Source organism: Anas platyrhynchos, chromosome 13 (assembly GCF_047663525.1).
Source record: "Anas platyrhynchos isolate ZD024472 breed Pekin duck chromosome 13, IASCAAS_PekinDuck_T2T, whole genome shotgun sequence".
Lineage (NCBI taxonomy): Eukaryota > Metazoa > Chordata > Aves > Anseriformes > Anatidae > Anas > Anas platyrhynchos.
In genome coordinates, this window is record NC_092599.1 from 1,576,332 (window position 1) to 1,583,286 (window position 6,955).

Sequence of the window (6,955 nt, forward strand, 5' to 3'; positions counted from 1 at the left end):
AAGATTCAGCCCGCCTTTCGAATACCAGGGAATTTGAGAATTCTCAATCACCTTCCTCAATAGTTTGAGAAAGTCAACATTGGAGGGACAGGGCTGTCAGCTGTGAACCAATGTTTCTTGCATCAGCATCTCCCTCTCCCAACCTCTTTGTAAGTCAAGGAAATCATGTTCAACGCAGGTTGAGCTCACAAAGAGTAAAGCTCCTGAAGACAAATTAACCAAAATGTCAGTACCCCTGTCAATCTTTATTACCTCCCCTAGGCAGGGGAGCATCTCCCACACAGGAATCAGTTAAGTTTCCGTATCTCTGGTTATTTATACAATGAACAAATTTATTTGCAAAAAACAAGGCAGGCTAAAGAAGAACATATTTGGGTACATGAACAGGGGCATGCAGAAATGATCAAATCCAAAAGGGGGGGGGGGGGGGGGGAAGAGTAAAATAAAGTTCACTCAGCAAAAAATCAAAGTTACAGGCTAGACATGACTTTTCTGAAGGAACTGAAGCCACTATAAAGAAGGTAAATAGTTGCTCGTGTAATAAAATTTAACCTTTTTCTAATTCTCAAACATGCAGAAGACAACCGTGATTTTTGCCCATTTATTCTACTTTCATACGAGTTTCAAAGATATCTTCGATTTTATTACATTTTGGATTCATCATAACTGTAGCATTGAAGCACATGAGGTACCCCGCTCTCCCTTTCATTTGGTTCAATCACTCCACAAATGAGTGAGTTTGTGGAGGACTCTAGAAACCCACATGTAATCCCTTGCTCCTTGGAGAGAGTCAGACTGCAGGAAGGATAGCCTATCTTTGAGACGGGAGGAGACACGGGCACCATGTGCTTTCTCTGGTACTTCAGCATTGTTTTTACACATACTGCCAAGAAGTACGCCGCTGAGGACATGTCAGACCCAGGTCCCCACGTGTTGACATGCAGACCACTCTGTGAGAACACAGGAGCTCTGCAGAGCTACACTAGATGTATGAAATACTTAACACAAAGGTAGATCATGCCACGCAGCCCTATGGGATATTCTCCAGTAAACTCAAAGTGTTCTAGGTAGGAATTTCTCCAGAAAAAGCCACACATACATGTAGCCTTAGGAATCCTGCAATGGTTTCAGTAGCCTGTTGGGACATCCCTAGGGTCTCCTCAAGATGCAGAAACAAGAATGCTCTCGTGGGGCAATTCCAAGGGCAATGCATCAGCAAAGTGTACAGGTAAGAAATTTTGCCTTGGGTGCTTTCAGCAGGTTTCAGACAGGTGCTGTATCACTCCTTCTCACCACAGGGAGAACACAATTCCCTCCATCTGCTGATTTATTTTAGATTATCCAGGACTTTCTATCACTGTATGACTCTCCAGTATCCTATAGCAAAAGCCCCGGCTGCCAGCTGATAACCACAGATACTGCAGAACACAAATAGCACAGAGAAATGCCTCTAAGCATGGTATCAGCAGGTTGCCAAGAGTAAGCATGTATTCTAAGCAATGCCATTAGACACATTTAAATGATGCTGCACACTTAAAAAGCAGCCTGTGAACTGTGCCAGTATCTCCTTTACAGCTACCATAAGTAATTAATAGCACATCTACACATGCGAGTCACATGACAGGAGACTGTGAAAATCAGATGTTAATTCATTATTAAAAGTTTCCTTCTAAAGTGACATGTCAGATGGAGAGCCTAATACAGCTTTGCATGATAACTTGGTTGGTTTCAGCATGCAGTTGTTATTTAACAAGTAGGAGCAGCGCGGAGGGAGTGAAAGCAGGTTGTCGTTTGCAGCTATTTATAGGCTCTGGGAGGAGAGCACAGGGACGGAGCAGAACAAAACCACATCAAGAGGCTGGTGCCTGACCTGGCTACGCAGCCAGCTCCCACACCTACCTGCTCCCACTGTAACGGGGTGGCTCAGGGCAGGACACACCGAGGGAGGTCCCCTGTGCTGAGTTGTAGTGTACAGGGTGAGAACGCAGCATTTTATAGAGATTTCTCAGCCAATAACCTAGAATATCAATGAAGCGAATTACAGCTCCAACATTTTGTGCACAGATTTTTAATCATAAAAAAAAAAAAAAAAATTAGTCATCTTCTTGCAAGTCCCATTACTTGTTAACTTCTATGATCACGGTTTCAAACAATCTATTTTTGGTGACTTTTCAGTTCTTTCTGTTCTTCTTTCCTAAGGCTAAGCTTTAAGTCTGCATTCTGCAGAGTGCACCAGTTAAATATTTCCTCTAAACACAAATGTTTTCTACCTCATGGGAATTAAGCTGAAACCTCAGAGCCACTTCTAGCACCAGCATTTACATGCAAATACAGAAATATTCAGGCAGAGAGAATTCAAATTATAAACCCCAAAAGAAATCTATAGTGGATCAACACTTGGATTAATCTCTTACACAGAGCTGTTTTATATAAAACTTTGAACCTGATTTGATTGGATTTATACACGTTAATAGAATATGATGATCTGGCCGACAGATTAACCATGAAATCAAAAAGCATTCTGTATGAAAAGTCTTAGAAGTTTAGACACCCACAGGAGGACTGCAGAGATGCCAGAACACTGTGCTGGAAGTGATAATTGCTCAGAGGTAACATTTCACCTGTCAAACGCTATGCCAGCAGCATTGCAGGCTTCTAATAGTTTTAATTAAAGGTCTTAGGTTTAATTTTATGTCTAAACTAAGGTGGCTAAAGTTATGCTCACTGACATTTGCATCAGTAAAGCGTTCTAGAGGCCCTGAATTTTCTGTTCCCTTTGTTGTTGTTTTTTTAAACCCAGTATGTTGCTTTCACATAGACTCTCAACCCTCTGTGGCCCTCACCAATAAATCTTAATTATCAAGACACTTTTATTATATTAAACTACATGCACCTTCCAAGGAGAAAAGAGCCTTGTTGCCACTGAAAGAAAGGATGGCTAGCAGAGCATGATTTACAGTAATTAGTAAGATTAAGAACCTCTATTAACTGCAATTAGACAACAGAATATTAAAGGGCAAAAATTACCATGCGGTGTGTCAGTAAATAAATACATGGATGATGCAGTTTCTTGCAGATGAAGTAAAGCAGAGCTGGTCAGGCTGAGTCACAGGCCCGAATGTTTGTTCATGCCAACAAAAGAGTATATCCTGCAGGAGCAGAATCTGAATAAAATCGTGTTCAGGTTGATGTAACAAAGCCCCAACTGTACACCTCTGCAAGTCTAAGATACACAGATTCCCACTGCTACAAAGAGCCTGTATCGAGCTCATACAATGACTACCAAGCTTTCAGTGAAAGAAAATACAAAATGTTTACAAAACATAACAGTCCTTCCAGTATCTCAAACAAGACTTGACTCCTACTTCTGGAAAAAAATCTGCCCTGTTCACTACAGGGTTTTTGGTTGTACTTTTTTCCCCCCCGCTCTCTTTTTGTGAGGTATTCTCTTCACTCTTTCCATACCCTGCTCTCTCATCTCCATTCCCTCACTTCTCCAACCCAAGGATGAATTAGAGCTGGCTTGGGCTCCATGACTGTTTTCCAACAGTGTCATTAGCACTTGTGGCACTGAAGAAAACTGGTCAGTGGAAAGGATAAATGCCCATCCCTAAAGTCAGCAGCACAGGACTGGTAAACTCAGCAAGTGACTACATTTTCTCTCCACTCCTCCCCAACCAATATTGTTTCAGCTTATAAGCAGCTCTGAGCTGGAAGGAGCTAAAGCGCACTGCACCTGGGCATGGGAAGAGGCGACACTTTTCTGGCTGCCGTCAATATTTTTGCCCAGTTCCTCAGAAGGACGTCCGCAGAGCTCCAAATCAGTGAGTTTGGGGAGCTGGCTGATCTCTCAGCAACTGCCTTCAGAAAACTGGCCACGTCATTTGCTAGGTCTTGTCTCCTTCTTTGAAACAACAGTTGTCACCAACGCAGCTTCAGACAGAAAAACCCAGTTGAGAGCCCAGAGCCACAGGAGTTCAGAAAGTTGGAAAAACAGCATAAGAACTCTTCCTCTGGATCCACAAGCACCATTTGTCCAACCAGCATCAGCTCAGTTCAGAAGGAGCAACAAACACTGTCTATAAAACAAAGAAAACTTCCAGAGTGAAAATCCCCCACAGACCTTATATGGAGACAGCCAACAATCGACAAAGGCCCTGTGCACAAAGCAGCCCGTTTTGTTTCCAGCACAGCTCCTCTCCCTGGTGCAGCCTGGACAACTCGCCAACACATCCTGCTCGCCAGGAGATGCTACCGAGGACTGGAGGCAACGAGCCAGCTCAGCCTCTACAGGGCGAGAAGCTTCTGAGCCTTGTACAGCTTGTCAGCTCAATTTTGCTAACAGGACAAGAATTTTGTTGAAGCGGTAGTATTTTTTTCAGTTTGACAAATATTAGAAGATGTTTTCTGAAACTGATATTGGAGATAAATCCGCACAATCAGCAGGTCTAATGCAAAGTCAGCGAGACACATCATTGGAGTTGGTCTACAGAGCAAATAACGCCAGCAACAGAGCTGAGATGCTCAGATTTATTTAAGAACTTCTCAAAGGTTTATGAGTTTGTGAGAGATCCCTTATTTCCTTGTTCACAAGACTCTGCCCAAATCTCATCTGTCTTCTGAGAAACAAGAAAAAATAAATATATATGCATATATAAATGCTACTTTAAATGCTACAGTCTAAATCATTACTACTCATCAGTCTCATGTAAGGACATTTACCAGACCTCAACCCACAATGAGCTGCACTGTTTCAGATTTCCTTACACATTTTACTGAAGAGGACCATGTTAAATGCAGTAAGTCTTTCCCCCACAGTGCAAGCCCCTTTATCCACCAGACTAGCAGCAGGAATCGGCTACAAAAAGAATTTCTGTTAACTATCAGGAATTCATCAGTTAGAAACATGAGAAAACTGAGTGTGTTTTATGGGATTTTGCTCATAAAACAAAACACAAATACAAAGAACTTAATTTTTAATATCATGTATAATTTTTGGACACCTTGGCTCAAGCTCAAGAAAGATGAACTACAATGTATACTAGTATCGCGAAGAACTACCTGGACAATCAAGAAATAGGAACAGAGGACAAATTAAAACAAATATGCTTATTTAACCTAGAAATTTCACTAGATATTTTCAAGAAAATACAACCAGCAAGAGAAGAAACAGTTAAGACAAAGTTAGAAAGAGAAAAAATAAATTGGTTGAAAACCAATGTTGGGGAAAAAATAAATCAGTTTCTAACAATCAGAAAAATTAAGCTCTGGAATAACCTTCCAGCTCTCCCAAGGAGGAAAGAACTGAACCGGTTATATGATTAGGTTTTATCACTTTATGAAAGAAATCACAACGCTGCCGCCTACAAAAACCACTTGATTACCTGAGAGAGCATCAAGCCCAAGACAGAGTCAGTCACTGCACTCACTGATGAGTGGTGGTGGAAGCATTCAGTTCTAGAATGGTTCCTTTCTTCCCCACGTTGCTCAGATTCAAGTTATTTTCCTACATGAAATGCAAGTTAATAAATATATGTTGTTTTTTTCTTTAAACTTCCTTGTTTGAAAAGTAGGAATACAAAATATTCATGTATCAGCTATATACCAAAGCAGCATGGGGTATGAAAAGGAGATTCTAGCGCTAAGGACCGAGCACAACACCACTGTTTCTTGAAGTTAAACCAAGAAATAATAGCCATATTGTTCCTTCAGTGACACTTTACTGTTCCAGAAACCTTTCTCTATGAGACCTGAAACGGTTATCACCAACTATTTCCCTCAATTGTATTGAATATATCATTCTAAAACAAACATGTAATCAACCTAAAAAAGGCTGTTTTCTCAAAGCAAACAGGTCACGCTCAATTACCTGTATGTTTCTGTCCTGTTGTGTATCATCATAACGGATTTTTCAGCAACACACCAAGAAAGCAGTCCTGCCTTTTCAAATTTTTCACTTTTCTCCTGTTCCACCACACATGCTGACTGTACAGACCCAGCACTTCATTCATCCCAAAGCTACTGCACCCCTCCGCAGTTACAGCCCAGCAAACAACTGCCCTGCTGACCTGGGACCACATCTGGTGGCAGCCTGGTCACCCACCAAGCCCACTCTGGTCCTCCTCACCCCAAAGAGGGGTGATTAATAGAGATAACACTGTGAAGAGATTCACAGCCTGGGTTATACACGGGGTTAATTAATATTGATACGCTGTGATGGGACTCAGAGCCATCTGGAGCACACAGCCAAAACTTTCTACAAAGACATCAAAAAGTTTCCAAGCTCTTTTGTTAGGACAGAAAATCAGAACAATGGAGCTCTCTAAAGACAGAAAATGAACAAATACAGGGGAAAATGAATTTTTAAAAAAGAACAAAACCTACCTCCTTCAGATCTTCATTCCACTCTCATTTCAGCAGCCCCCGGGGTCCCCCGTGGAGCCCCAGCAAGGCTTCTCCTCATCACCTAGGGCCTTCCCTGGAGCCCCCTCACCACACAGGAGCACCAGGCTCCTCCCCAGTGGGCAAGCACCACCTTATCAGGCCCACAGCATTTTCATTTGCCACCTGAACAGAGAAACAGCTGCAGAATTAGTAGCAAATAAAGCAATAAAGGGCAAAGCTCATAACATGCAACACAACTGGGATGAAAGGAGGCGGGCTGCGCACAGTCCTGACATTCAAGAATATCCATCTATGCAGAATAAATGGTTTCATAAAGGGAATCATGCCAAACTTGCAGGCTACAGATATGCAAATATAGCTCCAGGATGAAATGTTGCTGGATCTTCACAGCTCACATCATGAGAAAGCCTGAGGAGCTTCCCAAAGCACAGCTCTGTGAGCGTGCAGGAGGTGAGAGGCTTCCGCTGCCTCCTCGGCACGCTCTCACCCCAAGCTGTGAGAGCTCGGAATAAACCGCTTTTCAGTTCTGTCATCGTGATCACTGAAATAG

General features: G+C 42.3%; 1 long non-coding RNA gene across 3 annotated transcripts; it reads right to left on the reverse strand.

The window, feature by feature from the left end:
* Positions 1 to 513: 513 nt before the first annotated feature.
* LOC106014721 (uncharacterized) lies at positions 514 to 6,549 on the reverse strand. 3 transcript variants are annotated; one of them, XR_011812579.1, is made up of 4 exons: positions 6,385 to 6,549; positions 5,385 to 5,506; positions 3,028 to 4,619; positions 514 to 2,017 (listed from the first exon to the last, which is right to left on the reverse strand). It is a non-coding gene; the product is annotated as an uncharacterized lncRNA (long non-coding RNA). The 3 variants fall into 3 exon arrangements; XR_011812580.1 differs by lacking the exon at positions 514 to 2,017 and having other exon boundaries at positions 2,853 to 4,079; XR_011812578.1 differs by lacking the exon at positions 514 to 2,017 and having other exon boundaries at positions 2,853 to 4,619.
* Positions 6,550 to 6,955: the final 406 nt, after the last annotated feature.